General features: G+C 41.2%; 1 protein-coding gene across 2 annotated transcripts in view; it reads left to right on the top strand.

The window, feature by feature from the left end:
* Positions 1-9,810: 9,810 nt before the first annotated feature.
* STXBP6 (syntaxin binding protein 6) overlaps positions 9,811-25,724 on the top strand; it is a 118,248-nt gene continuing 102,334 nt past the window's right edge. The window contains exon 1 of one of the 2 annotated variants that reach the window (XM_057420095.1): positions 9,811-9,944. The gene's annotated coding sequence lies outside the window, so the exon portion shown is untranslated. The remainder of the gene's footprint in view (positions 9,945-25,724) is intronic. The other variant, XM_057420096.1, reaches the window with a different exon arrangement.

Raw genomic sequence — 25,724 nt, 5'->3', positions numbered from 1 at the left:
TCTACTTCCCCTTTCGGGGAATCGAGTCTTAGGAGACAGGAGTTGCAAAGATATTTTCTTTCTTTCTTTTCCCCCTAACCTAAAAAAAAAAAAAGGGGGGGGGGAAGGAAAGTTACCTTTAGACATAAAAGCAAGCAAATATAACAAATATCCAAAAACTGCAAAGGAGGTCTGCCTAATTTATGCTAAGAAATGTTTATAAGGAACATTAATAATGACATGAAAGGAAGTTAGCTTGAATAGTTACCATTATACAGAGAATGAAAGCTTTTCAGGATGAACCTCACTTTAAAATTAATCTTTGTATTCAGAAGAGCAAACTTCAAGTACTTGGGAAGTTTATAATCCTTCTTGGGAAGTTAACATCAATGGCCATATATAGACATGTAATTAATTTAATTTTCTAATATAAAGGAAAAAAATCACTCATTCTTTTTTAAGTCCTCAAGATTATAAATTTTCAAAGCACCTTTTCATTGCATATGCTCCAATCCTTCAAATGCTGTATTGTAAATACAGTAATTCCCTCTCAAAACATTTATTATGTCTATGTATTATTGACGGCAACTGAATCAGCATTTTTAGCATTTAAATAAAACTGATGGTGCTGTCAATTGTATTATTTGGATTATTTGGTAAGTGATTTCAGGTCAAAAACCACAGTATTAACTAGACCGCAGTTTTGAAAGAAATAAACTGAGCATCTATTGCTTTATCTTTCTGTGCATATACATGCACATGTATGTGCATGCGTGTGTATATATATGTGTGCGTGTGTGCATGTGCATAGCTGCCCATTTTGGCAAACATAGTTTGACTAGCTCTCCCAGAGAATTAATCAACTAATCATGAGTGCAAAATTGCCCACTGAGAATTTAATTCATTGTCAGAATACACAAAGCCATTTAACCTGATTTTTTAAATGCCTGGTTGAGGCTGGGCACTGTGCTATGTAGGGGTTGAAAATTGATTTTATTAAATGCAAACTAAAACTCAAGTCATTAATGCTTGCCACTGTCCTTTGCTGTATGCAGAGAAACCTATTTAAAGTTTGAGATGGTTACGGTGCTGGAGCTGAATGAACTCCAAGGCTCTTCCCTCTGAAGTAAGGATTATAAGCCCTACTACTCCTGACAGTCTTGGAGATCAACAGAGTACATACCCGAAGTACACAGAAAACTATCTCCAGAGAAACATGCACATCTATATCCTTATGTAGGATGTTGATATAGATATACATGTAAACATTTTTAAAAAATATTCATTAAATAACCTATTAATTTCTTTCTTAAGACCAATGATTTGATTCTTTCTGCCTCTGAAGACAAGATTTAATTTATTGTCATTGATGTGAGCAATGTATCTTATAGCTTTCAGGTTGTAACTGGACTGCTTCCTAACAATCCTCCAAAAAGGCACATTGTCCCACATGCATATTTTCCTATTCAAGCAATCTGTCCATGCAAATTGTGTTTAATATAATTTCAGTGCAATTTCTAGCACTGGCAACGAGTGAGCCTCTTTCAGTGTTAATACCTTAACAGAGCCTGTAGATGATTTTACCAGCAGCAGACTCAAATTTGGCCCTGAATTTAACACTATTTCACATACTAAGTCTATGATACAGAGAGCACTGAAACTATTTTCAATTTGATGTGCCTTCACAAAAGGTAGACAGATGGTAGAACAACAAAGAAAAAGCCTCATAGGAAATCTATTGTAATGCTGTTATAAATTCGTATTAGGGAAAAAAAAAATCAAAACAATCCAATGAGTGGTGGTACACAGTTATTTCTGAGGCAGATTTTTGTATCTATCTGCCTTGGTGTGTCTTTTTCAAGACTGGCTGCAGAAACAAAGGTAAACATAACCATGAGAACAACAAATCTGAGTTCCAGACACTAACGCTTGGCAATATCTTAAAGCTTCTCTAAGATGTATGTTCTTCCCAGTTTTTACCAGTGCTGAATCAACTGCTCTGCAGATATAGATTTTCCAATTTTTATGGGTTTATTTGATGATTCTTATTAAAAAAAAGAAAAAGATGTAATCAGTAATGTTGGTGAGTGAAGAAAATTTATAGTTCAGTCTGTACTTCAAATCATGCCTTATTATTTATTGTTTCCTGTCTTATAAGCAGAGGTTTCTCTCTTTTTTTTTTTTACAATAAAACTGCCCCTTGCAATTTTCTTTACTCCTTTGTTCCACTTTGACGATCATTCAGCAATACACAAATTAGTTAGAAAAGAGTACAACAGTGGTTCCTTGAAGAGTGTCATATGGGAAGTTACAAGAAATATTAAGAAACATTCTCTGTCTTACTAGACATTTGACCACCATGAGGACAGAGGAGAGCTTTGCAGAGCTTGCCACAGTCCTGGCCCACCTCCTGATGTCCCCCAGTGCCGTGTCAGGGTAAAACATTCTCAGGGAGGTTTTGAATGTCTGTGTGGGCCTCAGACAGAGCCTCCTCACAGTGCTTTAGGATGACACTTGAATCAAACTCAGCCATGGAACCACAGGAAAAATTCATTAGGTTGGGCTCTTTAGAGGTCATTTTGTCCAAACTCAAAGCAGGGATAACTTCAAAGACAGATTTTGGCTTGATATCTTCAGTTATCTCTCTATACAATCTTTAAATGTACTCTTCCTCATTATTAAGTCATTTCAAATATAGTATTTAATTAGAGGAAACTACGTTTCATGTACAACTGATATTTCAAATATAAACCCACATAATGGTTTATACTTTAAACAAAATTAGGGTCTACAATCACTGCAACAATAAAAAATAAACTGAACGGTTTTCTGGGAGAACAAAACTTTCCCAAAACAGTCGGATTTTTCTTTTTTTTCAGTCACAGCTGCAAGTCGAATAGAAAAAGAATCTGGTTTCTAAGGAAGGCACATATTTGTTTTTTTTCATCTGGGACATGATTTAGAAAAGAAAAATACAGAGCCGACAGAACATTACACAACTTTGCACAGACATTACAGTAAATTATCTTGGGCTGTCTGCATCTTCTTTTCTTTACCATGAAGGGTGCTTTTCAAATAATTGCTACAAACTTTCTAAGAACTCGACTCTAAAGCAAAAAAATCCTCAACTGTAAAAATTGTTAAATTTACTGTTGTGACAGCATGTTTGTAACCTTTCTGAAGTCTTTGAATTTCATGCTCAGCCCCACGATCTTTACCACTAGTCTCCACATGGCTATGATAACTATTTAGGGATGATAAACAGAAAAGCATGCTGTGCAAATTATATATAATTTTATGTTGCATTCCCCATACCATATTACAAATCACACTAGAAATTCTGTGGTCAAGTCACATACTTTGTTAGGCCAGGCAGCATGTGATGTCATTCGCCTGGTAATCATAAACATTATGCATAGATTTTATCTGCTGCTTAAAAGAAACCTGTAATTAGTGACTAAGCCAACCAGATCTAATAAAAAGCTAGGGTCTTCCAAGCCCTCCAAACATGCATTAATGAACCCCCTTTAAAACTCGCACTGCTGCCTAACTCACTGTATGTATGTCTTTTCAGAGAGAGCATCTTTAAAAAAATTGAGGGAAACGTGACAAACTTTCTTTGCTTTATGTGTCCTATAGATCCTGCTGTAGAATATACCATATCAGGCTGTTTTCTATGAAGTGTTGTTTGTTCAGTCCAACTTTCTTCCCAGTCTCAGTCTTTTTGGTTGTTCTTTCAGCCTTATAGAAAGAATATGAGAAGGCATCGGGGCGGGGGGGCTCTTTCTTATGCAGGAAAGGAAGAATGAAAGATTAAAGAGAAGGAATGAGTCCTTTGCGACCTGCTACAGGAAGTGCAGAATTCCTGAGTGCTCCCACTGTAACAAAGGGGTGGGAGCAATTTGTTAAATGACCTTATTACCACCAAGAAGTCTGTATCTATTAATACAGACTTATCAATTTTGCAGTGCATAGATATATACTGCTTTTCTTGCAAACACTAGTAAATAATATTAATTTTGTGGACCAGATTGTACCAAATTTGCTAAGCAATGCTTGCTAATACTGAGCACTTTCAGAGGAAAATAAGACTCAGCAAGGTCAATGGGAATTATACTTTTATGTTAAAATTTATTTGTGCCTTTTAAAAAAACCCAGATGTAATTCTGTCCATTTATTTTCTTACATATAGATGCATTCTTTCATCACTAGAAAAAGCAATACTGCTTAATTCATTCTGAAGAAAAAGCAGGCTAATGGTCCTTCAAATGACACACTGGGGATATGCTGTAGCTTTGCAATATACTTGCTCTTTGTCACACATGACTGTTTTTTGCTTTTACCTTCCTTGCATAAGGTTCTAATCCTGCTGCTGTTCGCTCTCTACAGACCTGACCTCTTGGCACTTCAAGGCTGCCTGCCTTTCCACAGAGCAGCAGGCACACAAGCTGCCCTACTCCCTGCCCCTGCCATCCACCAAGTTCCCTGACTCACCCAATTACATTACTTTTAATCACAGACTTGGGTTTGCCATGAGGGTTTTTCTGATCAGAGGGCAACAACAGTAAGCAAGAGAAGCACCATATGCAGATGGCAGCAGAACACAGTTCTTGCTCCTCTAGCACCGCAGCCTGAGAAATTCAAAAGCCCAGGATACAGATCCCTTCCCTGCATAGTCCATATTGCACACTTTCTTATGAGTTATTATCTCTGTCTTGCATCTGCAAAGCATTTAAAGTGGTTAAATACTTTAGCTACGCACTAAGTATGAACACCAGCACTTGTCATTAGTGGCCTTGTGCATTCAGTTTATGCTACGTATCTTTAAATATGTTTGCACATTACTTCACATACAATGCTTCAGGTATCCTCCATAGTTAGTGCTGTGATGGACTGCAGACATCCTGCTCATTAGTCCTTTATTGAGCTGTTTATCAGTGACACTCCTAGGCATTCCAGTGGTTCAGCTGCATAGCTATAATAGATCTCCTGCTCTCCAGGCCTTCATGACACTTCTTTAGCCTAAATTCTGAGGTCATATTTCTCGGAAGCAGTTCATTGTCTGAAACATATTTTTAAGTGTCTTGCACACAAGCCACTTCCACAGTCTCGTGCTCCTGGAAGAAAGGCCAAGTTTTCCTTTTGAATACTCATATCTGAGTCTTAGACCCAGACAACCATCAGTATCTCCATTCCACTTCTGTCCTGGTGGAACTGATGGAAGAAGAATCTTCCAAGTCTGAACCTCCCTCCTGATCCCACAGGATTGTAGAACATACAGGCAAGCTCAGAGTTTCTCAGATCTCAACCTTGCAAACACTATGGCTCTCAGAGAGGTGCTTTGATAGAATTAATTAAAATAGTTTAAGACAGTATGGCTTCCCAGGTTTAAGCTCTGCCTCCTGGCCAGAGATTGCTGCAAGGAATGTTTACATTAGAGGTGCAGTTAAGTTTGTACTGAGATAACAGACTATGAATTGGGGTAGGAGAGGCACAAACACGTCCTGTTCTACTATGAAGACAGAAAACTGTGAAGGAGTCTGGCATTCTGCTGTGGGCAATAATCTCTCCAATGTATTCATTTTAATCCACCAGATATTACTTGTCTGAGCCTCTAGGCATTCAAATAATTTTACATGGCTGACTGACAGATTTTTTTTGTATTGTTTAGGGTTACTTTCGCGTGTAAACCCACTTGCTTGCCTAGACCCATTTGGCATGAAAACTGAAGTCTTCTGGACAGTTTTGGTGTGCTAAATCTGTCTAACTAATAAATTTATCCAGTCATAGGAGGAGAACTGTGTCTGAGCACAAGCATGCTGCTCAGCCTGACAAGCCCAAGGACACTGAGCTAGACATTTTACAGGAGCAGTACAAGCCATTTTAAATGAAAGACTATATGCTTAACTATAAACCAGAGTCCATCAATATAATTTGGCATTTCTAGCAGCAACAATCAACTTGCTGAAATTAAATAATAACAGTTCAAAAGATGATGGAAGCAAAAATGAGACACATTTGAAAGGTCTGTGTAACTGCAAAATTAAAAGCTGGACTTCAAGTTCTGCTCTCATCTGAAATACATTGACTGCAGAGAACTTCCACGGGGGAAAAAGAGAGAAAAAAATCAATCAAACAAACAAAACCAAAGAGTGAAACCCCACCAAAATACACTAGAGCTAAAGGAAGAAAAAATGGATAAAAGGTTGAAGGGCTGAAAAGTGCCATCTTTAGTGTTTCTGAATGCATATTCCAGCTCTTCTTGGTTTCTGGAATCAGGCAATTAAACGGCTATCTGAGCTTCAGTGTTACTTGTCTGTATGGTTGCAGACAAATTAGAAAATGACATTTTAGAAGACTTGGTATTTAGTTAGTAGGTAAGAATGGATACATATCTGGATGTTCTGGAGTTATTCCTCCTGAAAAACACAGTGATGAACTCTTTGAAGGTCTCAAAGCTCAGATTTGTGAGGAAAAAATGTAATCTTGTTTCCAACTTTGCCTCTCAGAGCTGTGTCCCGTGTTCCCTGTTTTCTGTTCACAGCAGTGCATTTGGCCAGAAGCCCACGGATGCTGGAGCCATTGAACTCTACCAGCAACCTGACTCACACAAAAAAGTGATCCCTATTTTGCGAATCTATTTTTAGTATGGAGGGAAAACTGAAGGCCACTGAAGGCCACCACAGGCTGAACTTCTTCATGCAGAAGATGGGGAGGCAGCAAGGCATTTGTGGGAGGCTGTTGCCTACAACTGAAGGAGATTGGCCTGTTTCCACGACACCCATGCAAAACTTACTGAAATTTATATGAGTCATTGAATGGATTTCAGGGCATTTTTTAATTGAGATCTAAAGGCGCAGCAACGCAACTGAGTGCAATGGACTGAAAAACGGAGGCGGTAGTGAGCAACTGCCACGCTGGAACATTAGCAACCTTTAGAGTGAAAGATGGTATCAAAATACACACACACTAAGCAGTCAATTTACATTTTCATTAAGTAACGGAAACTGTAGTAACTATAATTCATGTTGACAGTCATACAAAAATGCAGTGTGATAAACACTGTAAAATAAAGTACAAAAATATTTTGCTATGCTAGGAATGTTTATTTTCTTACTAACCAGCTTATTGTTTTCTAGCATTGCATTCCCAGAGTGAATACACAGCAGTCCTGGCAGCGTGGCGCTGAACCTGGGCATCTCACTGATGCCCACGGAGAAAGAACAGTCGCAGAATCTGTTTCCAGTCGCATCCTCACCCTCGTAGCCCTCTGGTGTTATTTACTTGAAGCCCGAGGCTGCAGCAGCACGTCACACCCTCAGGAAGCTCACCACGGGCTAGAGCAGCCGTGCCCGCACCTGACCGGCTCGGGGCTCTCCCGACGCGCACTCTTTGCGTCGCTTTACCTTCGGACTATGCAGAACAGCCAGACCCGGCTCCCGCACCGCGGGCTCTTTGTGACAAGGGGTTTACGTGCTGCCGTTGTCCTAGGCACATTCAGCGCTGCAAAACTCGCAAGAGCGCCGAGGGGATGCCTCAGACGTTCATTTTGGAGCTTTGCCCGTCCAAACTCTCGCAGCCCAGGAGCCGGGCGCTCCGCCCGCCCCGGCGGAACCCGCCCCCCGCGGAGCCTCCCCCGCCCGCCGCCACGCTGCGTGCTCGGCCCGCTCCCACGGTTCGCTCTCGGGGTGCGGCGCTGCCACCACTGCAGCCGCAGCCACTCAGGCTACGCGGGGCCCCGTAGGCGCGGAAGCGGCAGCCAGCCCGCCATCAGGAGCGTGTGGGGCTCGTCAATTCCCTCCCCTCCGACGATCCCAAACTCCCGTCCCAACGCGCTTAGTTCCTCCCCTCCTCCCAAACCCGCTTCCTGCCCCGCTTTTCCCTGCCGCCGGTTCGGGGCCGGCCCGGGACAGCGGTGGCGGGGGGCGGCCCGCGGGCGGCCCCAATTGGCGCAGCACGCTCACTTGGGGCCGCCCTCACGCCTTGGCGCTGGCAGCGCGGCAGCTGCCGCCGCGGGGCACAGCACGGAACGGAGGGGGTACGGCACAGTGCTGCGCTCCGCGCGGGTTCCGCGCGCTGCTGCATCCAGCAGGGGAGTCTGAGCCGGCAGGAAGGTAGGTGCGGGATGGTAGCCGCTGTGCCGCGGGTCGCCGTGGTGCGGGCGGGGTGGGAGCTGCGCTCGGTGGAGCACTGGCTCCCTGGGTGGCGGCGCCGCGCCCACCCCGTTGGGGCTGCCTGCTGCCGCGGCACCCGCGGGAGAAGCCCCCTGAGGAAGCTGCTAGCGAGTTAGCGCTCAACTCCGCAGTGGCGTCCCCCGCCCCGATCCGAGTGCCGGGAGTGCACTGGGCGTCCCGGGAGTGCCGGGCCAGGGCTGCGCCCTCGAGGGGAGGTGGCTGTTGCCGGGCGGGGCGGCCGCCCGCGGAGCCTGCGGAGCTGGGGTGAGGGAAGCGGTGCGTCTGGCAGCGCAGCCCTCCGCGCCTCGCCGTCGGAGGCTGTCGGAGCGGGACGGCGGGAGGGGGCCCTGTGATCCCCCCACAGCGGGAGACTCCGCTCCGACGCCGGCCCAGAGCCCTGCGAGGTGCCGGGGCCGCTGGTGCAGCCCGGGAGCAGTAGTTCTCTTGTTCCCTGTTGTGGAGATTCTCCGTGTGGTGAAGAGCAGCGCAAAACCGGCCGGCATATTAAGCGGATCTGCTGGTGTCCCTCCAGCGCTGTGTTTTAGGAGTAACCTTGACAATCCGGCGAAACGGCCACCACTGCTTTCCTTGCCGTGCCTGTCTTCTCTGCCGTCTCTCAGAACCAGGGAATGGAAAAGTAAAACTCGCAGTATCTGTCGTCTCTATCCTCTTGTATTGCTGTGGTGCTTCTGAAGTTGAAGGGAATATTTGCCATTATTTAGAGAAATGTGTTACTCTTTTTTTTTTTTTTTTCCCATCCTATTTTGTCCTCTGTCAAACGGGGGAGTTTCTATTTTAGGAATTGCATCACTTTGCAAATCCCTCTATCTTTCTCTAAACATAAGCTGCCTTTTAAGATGTGTTCAGCTTGTCTCTTCACATTTTGTGAGTCAGAACTAGTGTTACTGCCTTTCATTGCTTGAACAGGCACCACAGACCCATGACGCCTCTCTTTAAAGAGTTTTAAGAGTTGTTGCTCATGTGATGGGGATCATCTGGTATCTCTTTGTGCTTAACGTTCCTGATGCAGGCTGAACCTTAGCCTTTTCCATTCTGTGATACTGGAAGATGGCAATATGATCTTTTGATTCTCTTTTGATTATGAAATCTAATCAGAGCTGCAGCATCGAACTGTAGAAGTCTCTGACCTCACATCTCTTGTAGAAGGAATAAGCATAGGGCAGGGAAGTCGTACCTCGGTGGTGATGCATTGAGTTGGCAATCCCTAGGTTTCTTATTCACATCTGTAGTTTCTAAGCACCCTTTAACTCCTGAATTGTTCTGGAAGTGCAGTTAGATACTTTAATTAATGATGCCTTAAAACTCCAAACGTGGTGGGTTTTGAAGTAATGGACACGAAAGAAATATTTGCGGTAGTTTGAGTGTGAGTAATCATGGTGGTGAGTTATGATGTGCCTCTCCCCCCCCCCCCCCCCTTCTCTACCCCTGTCTCATGAAATACAGTTTTACAGTTTCTTGTCCCTGGGAAGAATGATCCCCTGTGGGGTTGATGGTAGCCTGCTTGATAGATTACTTGAAAAAGGTCTCTTTTAGTGAAATGTTACAGGGCCTTTCTGCCTGGGGGAATGCAGTTGTGGTGTAGTCATGCCACATTAATTTCCCTTGTGCATACTCTTAATTTTCTTTAAGGATATGCATTGAAAGTTCCATGGTCCCTTTAAAGATGCAGTAAGATAAATCAGTGAAAATAAAGATGTGACATTTTTAGAATGGAGAGAAAGTACCATTTTGGAAGTTAGCCCAATCACCATTTTGTGACAGCTTCTCCAGGTGAAGAAATTCCCAAGTAGAAGGTCTGGGAAGAACTGTGCTGTGGGAGGTAGAGGGTGTTTTACCCCTGAGTAAGAGTGTTTGCTGTGAGGACTGAGCTTCCTGTTAAATCTCACACTTGAAGATTTCCCATCTCCATTTCATATATCTTCAAGTCTCTGAGTGTCCCTCTAGACATGGTCTGGACTGAACATCTAGAGTCAGGGATGTGTGACGATAACACAATAATGTGTGTTGTAGAAGGCCCAAAGAGAAGTATTTTATGTTTTTTCTCCAACTGTATATTCAGATCACTTCATTCTTGTGTGCATGTGGGATTTTTAGACAGTGAGAATAATGCAAAAAAAAGCTATTTATAAGATGCTTAATATGAAGGTTTGGGTGTCCTTGTTTGCTTTCCGCTACTCCTCCCCCTCCCTCCCCCCAGTTGAATAGTTTAAACTACTGCAGGCTACTTACTTATACTGGATGGTCACTTCTTAAATAAGATGAATTTATTGATAGATACTTCTTGTGTTTGTACAGTTCTTGTACTAGATACGTATTAGCTTAAAAATACCATTTTTAAAAGAATGCAGGTTTGAAAACTATACAGGCTAAAATGACTTTCATTTAATACTAATGAAGTCCTGTGATATGCTGACTCTGGTAGATAGTGCATATGGCGACCAGGAAGCCAGTAAGTTTTCTTTGCGTTGCCAGGCACAAGTGGAACACATCTCTGAGAATCCATCCTTTCTCCAGTGTTTGCTGCTTGAAAGACCAAGGCCCCAACTCAAGAGTCCTACAAGATAATGAAGTGTATGCCGTTGAAGGGTAGAGCTGACTGTTAACCTACAGTAAACAAATTCCCACTCCACAAAACTAACCAAAACGTTTATATTAAAGTCACAAAGGTGCTAGCAGACTAGTCACTAATCTCGGCACGTATCAGAACATTTGGACACTTCACTATAGTGTGAGGAGCCTGCCATACAAGCTCAAGAAAATAAATGAACTATAAGGAGCTCACTATAACAGAGTAGTACCAGTCTGTCGGTAGTTGATCACATTGCCATTCTGGCAATGCAAAAAAACTTCTTACGGGCTTCCTGGTGGCCATTAGTTCCTTGCTGATAGGCAGCCACTGCAGGTGGGCTCTGTGCCTGTGGCCTTTACTACTTTTCTTCACTGAATACAAGTTACGGGATGCAGAGAGACAAAAGAATACCTGGTGTCTTTCCACTGGGAAAGACCAGCAAAAGAACTTGTGTTCAGCTGCCCTTAGCCTCTGAAGGACGGACTTAAAGGTGGGTGTTGAAACTCAGAATTCACAATTTGGTTTTGGCATTTTAAAATCTAAATCTACACCAAAGTGATTGCCTGAACAAAACAATCTGACTTTAAAATACAAAAACCCAGAAGGTCATCAAATTTCAGAACAGCGGAGGTTGGATGGGACTTCTGGAGGTCCTTTTTTTCACTTCTGGCACACCTTTAGGAGAAAAGCTGTGCTAAGATTAGCTTTTTTGTTTGTTTTGAGAGATGTAGAAAGGAAATCGTGGCTTGTAAATTTAGACGTTCACTAACTAAGAGGGAATATCAAACACAGGAGGTTTTGTCTTGTTCTTTGCCCTTTGTTTTTGTAAGCAGCTGGCAGACAGCTAAGTGAGGTCAGAGTGGCATTCACAGGTGGAATGGAGTTCTTGGTTACTACACCTGAAATTTTCCAAGTTATGTTTTCTCAGCTATCTTAAATGGGGACCTTTGCTGAGCCATCTTAAATTACGCCCAAACTATTTTTATCTTCATCAGTACAGAAGTTCAGTTTCAGTATAAGCATGCTTTCAGTATGTTTTGGGGAAGGATTATTCTTAACTGGGTTTAGTAAAGCTGCAACTTAAGAGAACTGAAATTGTGTCAATTGTTCATTTAAATCTTGAAAACATCTGTTTTACTGCAGCTTGTATTCATGTGCAGCTGTTTAGAAGTGACTGTCAGAGAAGCAAAGAATGATTCAACGGTATACCACATCACCAGTAATGCAGTATGATCTGTATTTGAGAAATGCAACCAAGACTGAATATTTACATGTTTTTCATAATTTTTCTGGGTGACAAACTAGTTTGGCTATGTTATGGTAGCAGGCGGAGGTTTTTTTTAAGGTAGGGTATCAGATCACTTTCAGTTTGCCGGGGCCTGGAATATACATACAGAAATTCATGTTCTTAAGAGTCTGACCTAATTGAATTCCTATGGAAATTAAAGAAAAGCCTGTAGTTGACTTCACAGGGACTCGAACAGAGCAGTTAGTCATGCTTTGTCCCATGGAGTTGCTTTACTTTTCCATCTGCTGTGTATTTAAGGAGGTTTCCTTTAATATGTAATTATGGGAATAGGTGACTTACGTTTTTCAGATGCTAAGGCTATAGTTACAGTACATAATCTGTTCTTGAAATACCCAAACCTAAGATTAAGTTTTTTTCTTATGGTGTCAGTTGTCTCTTACAAAGCTGTTAATTAATGTGCAGTTAGACACAAATTGCATTGTGGTTCAGTCTGGGTTTAAAACTAGTTTTTTATGTCAGGCCTTGCATTGACTCAGTTCTGAGTTGATGCTGTCAAGTTCAGGCACCTGATTACCCCCTGACCTGCAGTGTGCACATTTCCTGTCTAGTCAGTGGAAGGAGTTTGAAGCCTTGAGGGCATGAATTGGAGCATTCTGGTGTTTCACAAAATAGTAATGATGTTACTTCAATAAGCACTATCGAAAAGCATGAAATAGCTTTTATGTGAGTTGGGAATAAGGCAATGCCATTCTGTGACTGTACTACGTTTGATGATGTCTATTGGGTTATGTCCCATATGCACATAGCACACCACTGTCCCTGCATGCCTGAACGCTACCAAGGTAGTGCTGAATTATCCCTAGCCCAGAGGCTCAGTTGCTTGTGGTGTCTCTTGAGAAAGCTTTGTGAAGGTAAGATAATTAATTGATCTGTGAAGTTTCTCAGAATGAAGCTGGGACTTGTAACTTACTTTTAATGCCTTGATGAAATCTCAAATATGACACTTCTCATCTTGAAATAAAAGTAAAAACTCTGTGTCCAATATGATATTTTAGTCAGAGCGGTTATCTGATACACGATTAATAAGCTAGCCCTTAAAGGTATAAGAAACAAAAATGCCTATAGCTTGATTAAGATACGAGCTATGTATAGGGCATCTTCCGATGCTCAGAAGAATTACGTAAAAGAAGGCTAGTTTCAGGTTCTTGTTAGTTGTTTGACAATTTAGGGGACAAGAAGTATGCCATTAAAATATTTTAGTCTCTTGTAGCTTTTTAGATTTCCTAAAAAGAAAACTTCAAAGATAACCTGTCAGTTAAGAAATGTCTTGATTTTATTTACTTTTTTCCATAAAAGAAAAAAGTGTATCTAAATACTTTTTTATATAATGTTTACACACACATACATACTGGACTTGGTACTGGCACATAAAATAAGCCTTTTGGTGTCTCTTTTGTGAAAGTGACAGTAATGTTTTGGAGTGGGAGAGTAAGTGCTTATGATGAGCCTGGTACAGTCCCTTTTTAATGCTTCCAGATGTCTGTGGGTCCAGTCCTACTTCTAGTTAGTTGCATGTAAATCTTCTAATTCATTCTTAAAGAAATGACTACTTATACATGAGAGTGTGCAGGTCTGGACTGAGGTAAGGCTTGATATTGTTGACCTTACAGTAACAGTGCTTCTGCATTGTGACTTGGGTGGGGGTGATAAGAACATGTTTGCGACTCTGCTTCTGCTTCCCTGCTGCTCGTTTATTAGGGCCCTGACTCAGTTTTCTGGATGTTAGGTTAAATAAAACTGGGAATTCTCCAGTGGTGTCAGACACTTGTTTATTTCATGCTTGTCCCCTGCAGAAGCTCGTGAAACACTATATAGTCGAGATGCTGAAATAGCTTGTGATTAGGTGCTTGTTTGAAACAATAATAGCTGGTGTCTTCAAGTTATTTGAAACCTTGGACAAACTTTAAATACTGACTTTGTGTGTATGTGAAGGAAGTATTTTTTTTTTTTATTTAAAAGTTAACTGTATGGTTTGTGATTTGTTCTTTGTAGTCCATTTAGTTACTGGGAAAAGTGCAGGAGTGGGTTGTCTTTCCTGGTAACCCAAATACTAACTTGAATGTGAAGAGAGGCTTCCTTCCAGCCCCCTCTCAGAAGTGATGGGGCTGAGGAATGCAGTGGTGCAACTGACCTGGTGTTTAGCAGTACCTAACACCTGAGGTCTCACAAGTGTTCACTAGGTGCCAAGCTTTCCCGTATATCCCTGAGCTGGGTGTGGTGAGCCCACATTTGCTGTTGAAGTAAATGACTTTAAGTGAGTTGTTTAAGGTCATGTTGTATGTCAGTGATAAAACTGTGATAATAATGCATCTTTCTGTTTCTGTTTTTGTGTGTAGGTTGCCAGTGTATCAGACATTATTTTAACCTTTTAAGCAATTCAGTAGAACATGTGAAATTAACTCTGTGTGTATTTGAAGTCCCTTGGTATTTAAATTTATAGATTTATGCCATGGAGAATCTTGCCCAGTGGGTGACACCAACTTCTTCCCCTTTCCAGTTTGTAAAGAACAGTTACTTAGGTTTCCTAGAGTAAAGAACAGTTTGTAAAGAACAGTTTGTAAAGAACAGTTACTTAGGTTTCCTAGAGTAAAGAACAGTTTGTAAAGAACAGTTTGTAAAGAACAGTTACTTAGGTTTCCTAGAGTAAAATAGTCAATGGTGTATATGGATTATTACATTTTCTGCCTCTGTCTTTGTGCTTCTGTTGTATCTTGCTCTGTAGTCTGACAGTTTTTGCGTATACCCTGTCCTTGCACCAGAAGGAAATGAATTTTGGAATTCACTTTGGAACAGTGCAAGCCATGTGAAGGTGTAATGTCTGGGTGTTTCTCAGGAACCTGGTTTGGCAGCCAGTTACATGAGTGAATTTGTGCACTTCCTGCTGGTGACAAAACAGTAAATCCAGGGTTAGCTTTCTGTATGTTCCCTCCATTATGTGGATTTATTTCATATTCTTACAACACAGGCTTGTCTGAACTTCAGGATGTTCCCAGCTTTGATGTGAATTCTCATACTCATTTTTGCCTTATCATATGAACATTTTTCCCCTTGCCTTCCATTTTCCAAAAGAGTGGTATGTGATGGAGGTGACAACTTGTATGCATTATGGCTTTGAAAGCAAAACTTGTTCTTCTGAAAGGGGGGTCAATACGTAATTTTGCTGGCAATAGTAGAAAAATCCTTTTTAATCATTCAGTGAGATGGGGGGGGGGGAGAGAATTAGGAGAGGAGGAGGGACAGGGTAACAGGAGTAGGAAAAGTGGAACCTAAACAGTGATGTAAGACTATTACAATAAGCTATTCTGAGTAAACTCTTCTGAAAATGGAAAAGAGATAGGACTGATAAGTGCAGCAGTCCCTCTGTAGACATGTCTGAGATGGGAGGAAGTGATATTTCAACACCACTGAAACACGGAGAGGTGCAATGAGTAGCTTTCTTAACACTGAGGTGTGGAATCTGTTGGAGGTTTTCATCTGGTTAATGAACCAGTAGCACTGGTTCCTCTGCCTTCCTCAGGCAAGGGTTATTGCCATAACCTGGTCCCAGCTCTGTGTTACTATGATCTCGCCCTATATTTTCTGCTTTTATAATTTTGTCTATCTTTTCAGCATTTTTCATCATTTCTTGTATTGTCATCCTTTGTATGTATCTTTAATCATCAGACTGTTCTCTTTCAAACCTCATCTAGCAGTTCCCTGGAGCTTCTGAAGGGACATAGCAGGTGTGTATTCCCTTGTTGTGCCTCACCTTAAGCATGAACTTCCTTTTCTTTGGACAAAAAAAAAAAAAATTGAACAATGTTTGATTTCCTCCATTGACACGTTAGTTCTCCCCTTGCTATGTTTTCTTGTTCCCTTATCTAAATAATCAGATATTTTTTTTTTCAGTTTATCTTGAAAATAATTTTCAGGAGAGTAAGATGAGACATTTCCTTTCTAGTTTCCATTTCTCTCTACTTCCCAGTTGTCTTCCCTTTCACAAAGTTTCTTTAATCATTTTTGGGAGTTGCATACTTTAAATGAAATGGTGAGGTTACTGATGATAAGGGATGAAGATAAGTGTTCTGTAAATGCCATGTGGTATGTTCTGGGTCTTTCCAGATACGTCGTTATACTGTGTGACAGGAGGATGTCAAATATTTCACACACATTGAGTAAATAATAGCTGTTAGGAATAAATGCTTTTGATTTAGCAGAGCTGGGTGACTTGCTCCAGAAAATCCCAAAATGAAAAGCTGGAGAAGGTGTGGTTTGAATAAGTGTGGTTTGAATAAATAAGAGAATTATATTGGGTGACTAAATGGTTATCCTTATGCTGTCATGGAACTGTAGCAAAAGAAGCTGTGTCAGTGCTGAACGGTCACTAAAAATAAGAAAAAGACAAATATGAGACTCTCAGAGTTGGCTCCTGGTATGTCTAATACATATATACTGTGCAGAGCATTCTGCATTTAATAAAGCTGAAAATTGGAGCAATGTACATTCAGAGGTACAGGTCCACTGTGAGAGGTACAGTTGGAGCAATGTACATTCAGAGGTACAGGTCCACTGTGTTGGTATAATAAATAGTTCTATTTGTCTTTGGATTGGATTGGCAGCTGAGGGGAAAAAAAAACCCAAATGTGAAACATTTCTTGGAAGATATTTGGAAGGTTTATTAAGAGTGGATCCTTGTTTGATTGCAGATGGAAATCTTGCAATGCTCTTTAGGGTCTCTATGAAATTATTTGCTTACTGTAGGAAAGAACAGTCTCTCTCAAGTATATAAATGATGCTAGAATTGTCAAGCTGAGTGAGCAACTAAAAATAATGAGTTGCAAAGAATTCAGAGTGTGCATCTGGCTATTAGGGCTATACCCACACTTTTCTGGTATCATCCTTATGTGAAAAACATCTCTTGCTTTCTTCACTTGCTGTGCAGATGGCCATACAAAAGATTGCTCTATGAAGAAAGAATGAAACAGCACTCGGCGTAGTAGCTAAAAGTGCAGAATACACTTAACTCTGTCCTCAATATCAAAATCTTTCTCTTGTCGATTTAGACGCAGCTTTCGTAATGATGTATCTTTTGATAAATTGTTATTCTTGTAAAAATGAAATGAAATCCTTGTAAGAAGTTCTGAAAAAATATTTGTATCGTGCTGTGTGCCTGCACTCACGGCTCTTGCATTGTAGATGCTGATTTTTCCAGTTGCCTGAGCGTTGCATGCTTGTCTTCATATGAAATTTAATAGCACTTCCTTTCCTTCTTATCTTTTCTCCTCAGTTTTCCTTCTCCTGGTGTTATGTACTTGGATTGATTTTCTTTTCTATTCTGGCCCTTTACCAAATTTCACTTGAGTATGATGGGTACAAGTGGTTAAAACCACTATATTTGCAGCAGGATGTCTACTCAAATTGTGGCATGATTAGTGTGGAAGTTTAATATTAAATGGAGAAGACCTTGAAGAAAGAAAAATATTAAGCTATTAGCAAAAACATGCAAACCCTTGATGTTTAACAAAGTGTGGAATGCCATACACATTGTAGTTAAGAGCACTGATCACAAAATAATGTTAGTAACAGTTATATGAATCTTTAACAATTTTAGGACAGGTTTCTAGTTGGTTTAAAACTGTTTCACTTTTTACTCCAGCATATGTTCTCACAGCTCTCTGCCCTTCCCACTGCATTGTAACAGGGCCATTTTTCTTTTGTTTCAGAAATGAACAGAGGAGACAGAGGAGAGAATTGTATTTCTGAGGAAGGCAGCTCTAGAGCTGCTTACGAGGAAATACTAGATCTGAATTGTTCTTACTGCAGTGTGAAAAGACACCAGAGCAGTAAATAATTCTATTGTGTCGCAGCAAAGACAGCTAAAGGGCAGTAAACATTTGGGTTTGATTCTGAATCTAACTCGCGTAGTTTATTTAACAAGGCTACCTGCTTTAACAATAGAAGAGCAGGAACTTGTTGGCAGTGATCAGGTGAGTAGCAATTTGAGTTTCTATTTATGCCTTCCTCAGGTATTTGTACCTTGGGCTTACCAGATACGAAACGCTTTGAAGTAGTTAAAATATATTCAGAAGCTTGAAGGAATACCACATGCATTTGAATGCTTTGGAAATATTTGCCCTTTATTTTAGGCAGGCTTGCAGGTGCTCGGTATAAAGTTGTGAGGCACCAAATGTGGTGGCACACTGAAAGCACTGTGTTTCTCACTATGAACACAGCTGTACAAGCTGGCTTTTGGCTACTGGAAAAGATCCTGAAAAGGGTGAGTCCTAACAGAAGGCAGAGAAACCCAGTGGTTTCTGAAAGACCTAGTTCTTTCTCTCTGTCTAAAACATGGCTAGCATCATCTTTACAGTACAAGGGAGGAGAGAATCGGGCAGCCTTCCTGTGAGAGCTTGAGAGTCCATGCTGACTGTTTGAGAGCAGTGTATGAAAAAAATCCCATAATCTGCTGGCAGAGTAATGGTATAGCCAGAGAGCAGGGCTCAATCACAGAATGCTTTGGGTTGGAATTGACCTTAAAGATCATTCCGTTTCAGCTCCTTTCTTCCACTAGACCAAGTTCCATAAAGCCCTGTCCAACTTGGCCTTGAATTCTGCCAGGGATGGCGCAGCCACAACTTCTCTGGGCAACCTGTGCCAGCACCTCACTACCCTCATAGTGAAGAATTTATTCCTAATATCTAATCTAAATCTCCCCTCTTTCAGTTTAAAGCCATTCCTGAAATCTACTCTTAATCTGTTTAAGGTGTTGACAGATAGGAGAATGAACAACAGTAGTAGTCAGAATAGCCTCTTGATTTCTGTGCAGTGTGGATTTAAAGGCCCCCAAAGTGGTAGAACCACGTAAGTTTGTTTATGGAACTTGAAGCGGTTGTGGTGTTTGTTTCACCTGGGGCCTTTGTTTTCCCTCTCACCAATGCCCTTTTCATTCATATTTTGAAGTTATGCTGGGATTGTATCACTAATTTCAGTCATGCATGATTGCAGTGCTGTAAGTTTCCTCCTGTGTCTCTCCTTAAATAAAGGTAAGGAAAATTGATTGGATTGGGTAGATTGGATATAAGGAAGAAGTTCTTTACTGTAAGGGTGGAAAGGCACTAGAATGGGTTGCCCAGGGAAGTTGTGATTCTTCATCCCTGGGGGTGTTCAAGGCCAGGTTGGAAAGAGCCTTGAGTGACATGGTTCAGTGTGAGGTATCCCTGCCCGTGGCAGGGGTGGTTGGAACTTCATGATTTTAAGTTCCTTTCCAACCCTAACTATTCTATGATTCTATGAAAAGAAAGTAATTTCTGTTCCTGTTGAAAGTGTGTTACTGAATAATAGCAATGAGAGCATTTTAATAAAGCTGTTGTAGATTGCTTTATCACCCAAACACTGTTAACTCCTATTTGCTTTTCTTCTATACTACCTGCATAGTGTTCTTCTTCTTTCCCCCAACTTATGTACTGAAGATCCATAAATTAGGGGGGATTTGATAAATGAATCTCCTATCAGCTAAAATAATTTCAATGTTCAGGTTGTGGAATGAAATCTGGGGATTTGAATTGCTCAGAACATTCCTTAAAAGTATATACAAACAGTAAGTACAGGACAGGAGTTACAGCTTGACTGAGTTGGAATGAAGGTGTTGAACAGAATGAAGTACCATGGCAAAAAAACCTTTTCCTTTGTGTCTGAATTACCATAATAATGTTAAAAGATAAAGGATGTTGGTGCTGATTTAGCATGGAGACAAACTTTTTTCTTAATCTACATAATAAAAAGAGCAATTGCAGTAACTTCTGAGAGACAGTTCCTGGCAGACAGTAGAATTATGACTATATTGATAAAGTTGGTTGCATGATTTCTCCCCCTTCCTTTCTGAGGTGGAGGTAGTGGTTCCTCTCGTAGAGGAATTAACCCTGTTTATGTGCACAACAGCGAGACTGTGAAGAAAAGGTTCTCTAAAAATGCAGCTCTTAAGGCTTCATTGCAAGCATTTTTTAAACCTGAAAGTCAGTAGGCCTCAATCCTGTTTAGTGATTTGAGCTCATGATTGTTTAAGTTTTGAAAGACTGGCGTTGATGTCATACTGAATCTGCATAATGCCAGTGCTGGTTGCCTAATGTAGGTTATTTTTGTGAGCTGCTCCACATTCTGGACTCCATTGCTAATGCAGATATTTTGCATGATCTTCTGGAAGAAGAAAGGCTACTCTTTTCTGTGTTATTTTCTATATTCTAGTTTCAGAGTAACTGAAGAACATCCATTTGCCCACCATTTTCCACTAATGGCCACAGTAATCTCTCTATATATTTCCAGTTTTGCAAAACAAGTTTCTGAAAGTAACCAAAGAAGGGGCATTTTGAAATACAGCAGGAGGAGAAAGGGAATCTTTCCCTATGGATACTGTCACTATGCCAGAATGAGAACAATTTGGAAGTTTGGCCTTTGCATATAAGTTTTCTTTTTTTCACCCCCCAACCCCCACCCCCCCTGTTTTTTTTCTCATTGGTTTAATAGAGTGGGTATGCTGGAGATGTAACCCCTCTGTAATCATCATGGCAGGGGGGTTGGACCTAATTATCTTAAGGTCCTTTCCAACCCTAACTGTTTTATGATTCTGTGATCATATGAGAAAAATTCTTCTGTCTCAGAAGTAAAAATGGGAAGAGGGAAATTTGTGTGGGATAACAGAAGGATACAATTACGAATGTGAACTTCCAAATTTAGTGTTTTATTTCAGTATGTTTTCAGTTTGCATCTGTTTATTTACTTGTAACAGAATTACTACTGATTATGTAGAGATTAAACTTTCTTAGTGATGTTCATAATATCTTTTGCCCCTTTGTCTTAAGGGAGGAGGTAAGGAGCGCTGCCCTCTGCTCATAGATGACCTTTTTGTTTTGTACAACTGTGCTAGATGTTAACTGGCATGTTGCATTTTCATGCAATTTAAGGATGCTTTTTATTGTTTTTTCTTTGCTGTACTTAAAGATTCTTGTGTTTGTATTGTTCTTGTGTTCAGTAATTCACAAGAAATTGAAGTTACATTGGCTATTATATGGCTGTTTCTCTTTTGTACTTAGTAAGCATGTTTCATCATACCAGAAATTCTGTTCAGTCTAAGGCTAATTTTGGAAAAGAAAGAAAACTGTTGGTTTCTGTCTGGAACTTACTTGCTGGAGGGCAGAAACTTTGAACTGAAGGAATGCACATAATTTGTGTTCGAAGAAATTTTTAACCATAAAGAAAAATTCAATATGAATTGGAATCTTAGGTTTTTACTTGATTCCAGCTGTCCCTGGAGAGTGACTCGATTCATTTAATGCTTCACCTAGTCTCTCTCTATGTATATGATCTAACCACCTCTCTGACCTCCTCCTTTTGAATGCTTGGTGGCTGTTATTGCAGATTTTTAGTTAAGTGAAAATGACAACTTCAGTATAAATGAATTTTCAGATCCTTTTAAATAGGCACAAATTTTGTCCAATTGCTTGTAGATTGCATTGATCCCCTTGCATTGCTTTTAATGGGTTTGTGGGATCTGTAGCAGCTGGAAAGGAGTTTGTTTCATAACACTTGTCAGCATCACCATTTACAATTGGCGCAGCATACCATTACTGCTTGCTGTTAAAGTGCTGAGCTATTACAGCATGGATGCATGTGACCTCTGAGTCTGTTGAGCACCTTTATCCTATACATAAGCACTGCAATTACCTCATGCTGATGTGTCACAAGCATGGGCACAGACCTGGTGTGCAATACAGAATGCTCATGTAACAGAGGAACACTTGTTGGAGTGGTGTAATTGTGTGGTGCAAACAGCACGTGTATTTGTCAAACATGTTCTGGAACTAGTACAGATAAGTGGGTACCCGTTGGATGGACAGATGTCTAGCATTTTGATCTGTCAAATGCTAGAGGACAAGACTATCAAGTACTAAATAGAAAGCTTTTTCTTTTTTTTTTAATTTGGGTTTACAACGTTGAGATCTGTATTTCTTCTTATGCTGTTCAACCTAATTTTTTACATCAGCACATGAACCATAGTTTCCGGTTTTAGAAAGTCAGATTATTGGTTTTATTGTGACTTTTTAAGAGACTTATGCACTTTGGCAGTGTTGGTGAGTCTGAACTATTATGCAGAAGCAGCTGAAGCCTGAGTAGTATAAATGACATTAATAGTAATTAGGATTAAAGGATATTAAAACAATCCAAGGAATAGCTTGTTCCCTTTTATGTCTCATGTGCATGACATGATGAGTTTCCTTTGGTTTAGACAGATCTAGGAATGACATTTCCTGATTTCATCTCCTGAGGGGAAAAAATTTCTCTAGAAGGAAGTTACCTTGGGTTGGAATTAAAGACTGCTTAGAGAAATGGCAGTTGTAAATGTGTGCTGGAGATGTCACCAGGAGGGCCTGAATATTCTGAAATGCTTTCCAGATATGAGTTTCAATATGGGTTAAACTTCTTTCAGAATGAGAACTTCCCCATTCTCTAAGCCTGTCCTCAGAAATAAGTTGAGCTGTTGTTTTTGGTGTTCTCCTAGTACTGGTAATTCTCAACTGGTAGTTTTCCTGGCAGTGATGTTAGTTTGCATGTATATTTTATTGCTCTTTTCTATTTCAATTCTCAAAACGTTGCATTATGCACCAGAGAAGGCTAAGAAGAATCAGTTTGTTTTATCAGTACGTGGGTGCTTGTTTACAGCGGGCAGTTATGCTTTTAGTTTCATACATCCACCAACCAGAAATGGAGAAAACCTCTCAGAAATAATTAAACCTTTGAAGTACACCAAAATGACCTCAAAATTTCTCATATATGTACAGGGTGAAGTTCCAGTCTGTTATATATAGTCAGCATTTTGAGAGGCAGAATTAAACTGTTAAGGTTGGTAGCCAATGTCTTACTAATAGATACACATACTAGTGATCTGTGAGATGGTTTTAACTCTTTCTGAACAGCTACACAATTTCCTCAAAAATATGATTTAAAATGTCCATTTCACTATTCACTTACATAATAACAATGCTAGCTATTTGAAATCCTTTTGTTCTTTCTGTTGAAGGTTTTATTTCTTTTTTAATTTATTAAAGTTCACAGACTGGAATCTCCCTGACATTCGGAAGACTGCCTGTTGCTGGCCTATATGGAAAGGGAACCATGTTGAACTGTGAAGCAAGACCATTTTGTGCCTAAGTTTTCTTTCTGGTGTGATCCATTCTTCTTGCCAGAATGGGATTACGGAATCATAGAACAGTTAGGGTTGGAAAGGACCTTAAGATCATTTAGTTCCAACCCCCCTGCCATGGGCAGGGACACCTTATACTAAACCATGTCACCCAAGGCTCTGTCCAGCCCTGCCTTGAACACCACCAGGGACGGAGCATACACAATTTCCCTGGGCAAAGGGAATTATGCTCCCAGGATGTTGAAAAATACTGATAAGGATCATTTTGCAGCCTGAGCAGTTACTTCTATTATGTATGAACTGTCATGTTTGAATAAGAAGGAATTTTTATTGACACTGGTATGATGTGTTGGACTCTCACACTGTTGTTAGAGTGGTTGTCTTGTTGTCTTGACTTAGAGTGGAAGACCTGGTAAGACTTGGCAGATCTTTTGCCTTCTGTCTAATTTTGATTTCTTGCCAATGTCACAGAACCATTTTTTTAATGTACTCTTATTAGACTTGAATTGCTTGTATAATTTTTCTTTCCCACTAAATATCAGCTCAGGCTTTGTCAGAAGAACTATGTTCTTGACATGCTGGTGAGCATTTCAAAGAACATCATTATTCACTTCAGCTCTGTGCACTGAGGCTCTTGCCCACAGGAGGTATAGTGACTAAGGGAGATGGTGTAGCCTTTCTAGGTCAAAGTCAGATAAGGCTGCAGCTATTGTTCTGCCGAAGTCTCACAGCCCTCTCTCTGAAGATCTCCATCTGCAGTTCTGAAGTCCCTGCTGCCCTTGCTAACCATGAATAAGCATAAAGTCTCTGATTTGTTGGTATAGCTTTCAGATGTGTGCTGTCTGTCTTCCCACTACTCTGCTGGGCGGCCTCTTGCAAAGTTGCCTTTTCACTGAAAAAGAAAAAGAAAAATAGCTCAGGCTGGCTACTCCTGCTGAGTTGGAGACAGTACCATGTGCAAGCAATAGTTAGGTGTTTGTTTCTGTTTCCTTCCTTGTGCTTCTCTCCTCTTAATGGGCTGGCTGCCCTTTACTGGTAGCTTCCATGGTAATCTCTCTTGTGATCTACAGTCTGTTACTTAAAACTTTCTAAAAGCAAGTAAAAATCAGTTTTGTATGCTTGTTTCATTTGTTTTTTTCCCTTTTGCTGTCACAATAAGACTTCAAATAACTGTGATATCAGTATGGGCTTTGGATCCTGCTTGCTGCTCAGCATGTTTGCTCAAGCTGTTGTTGATGTTCATTGTGCAAGCAGTTGCTGATGGTTTTGAGTCACTCTTCCTTGTTTCTCGCATTGGTTAAACTTGCACAGGTGCCTGGCTGAGGTTGGGCTGTGATGGGGGGAGCTGGAGACCAGCCCTCCTGCAGCATCACTGGGGCAGGGGCTGATGGTCCTGGGAGGCTGACATGTGGTCCGGGGCTGGGCAGGGAGTGGGGAGCCCTTGGGGACTAGACAGGGCTGATAAGGCCTGTCAGGGTCCTGATAAAACCTATACAAGGTTTTAGCTGTAAAAATAAAATACCTAATTGAACAAATTCTTTTGTGAGAGTATTTTCTCTGATACATCATAGCCACCTGTTCCAGTTGGGGGAAATTTGCTTGCCAATTTATATTATTTAAGGTAGAAAGTAGACAAAAAAAATGGGATAATTCTAATAGTGCTTTTCATAGTTCTGAAACTAGGTTAATCTCAAATTCACTGGGAAGAATGCAGTGGGAATGTGACAAAATCACTTGTCTAAACCCAGCAGTTCTCTGGCTATTAGACAGTGAGCAGCTGATGGATGTATTGGTGTATTGAACTAGGTATGATACAAGTGACTTCTAGCAATTATCTTCTGAACTTTTGTACCTGCCCCAGGGAGTGCGAGCGACCAGGAACGCGGCGAACAGAGCGGGCAAACAGAGTGGGTCGAGGCAGTTTGCGAGACAGTTTGTGTGGGCAGGCGAGCGGGATGGTGAGCACTCGTTGTATGATCAGGGCCTGGTCTGGGAGCTCTGCTCTGGCTGCCCCGGCGGTGGCCAGCTTAGGCACTCAGACAGAGACAATGAGAGGTGAGGCTGCAGTGCAGAGCTCAGGGTGTAGAGAGTGCCTGCACTGGTCTGGTGAGGGGAGGGTGCACAATGGGCAGGGCTGCACTTGGTGCTCCCTGGTGGAGGTGCTGCGGGATGCTGTTAATAGACTGTGAGATTTCAGGGAAGCTGAGAGGAAGCAGGAATGCTTGCTCCCGGCCCAAACTGTGCAGGGGCCTCGAGCTTCACCTCTACCTCATGAAGGAAAGAAGGAGAACGTTAACCCGGGAAGCTGGGAATTAGTGACAAAAAAAAAACAACAAAAAAAAAGAAGGAAAAGGACAACCAAAAGCGAGGGGCTTCCCCCTAAATCCCCTGTCCCCACACAGAACCGCTTTGCTGTCCTGCAGGGGGCTAATGAGGAAGCGCACTCGAGCCAGAAACAGCCGCCTGATGCCCTGGTAAAGAAGATCTCTACTGGTGCTG

This window comes from Pezoporus wallicus, unplaced genomic scaffold (assembly GCF_028554395.1).
Source record: "Pezoporus wallicus isolate ANWC-B61680 ecotype Strahan unplaced genomic scaffold, APGP_CSIRO_Pwel_v1 contig_5418, whole genome shotgun sequence".
NCBI classification, from domain to species: Eukaryota; Metazoa; Chordata; class Aves; order Psittaciformes; family Psittacidae; genus Pezoporus; species Pezoporus wallicus.
This window is presented reverse-complemented; position numbering and strand designations above follow the sequence as displayed.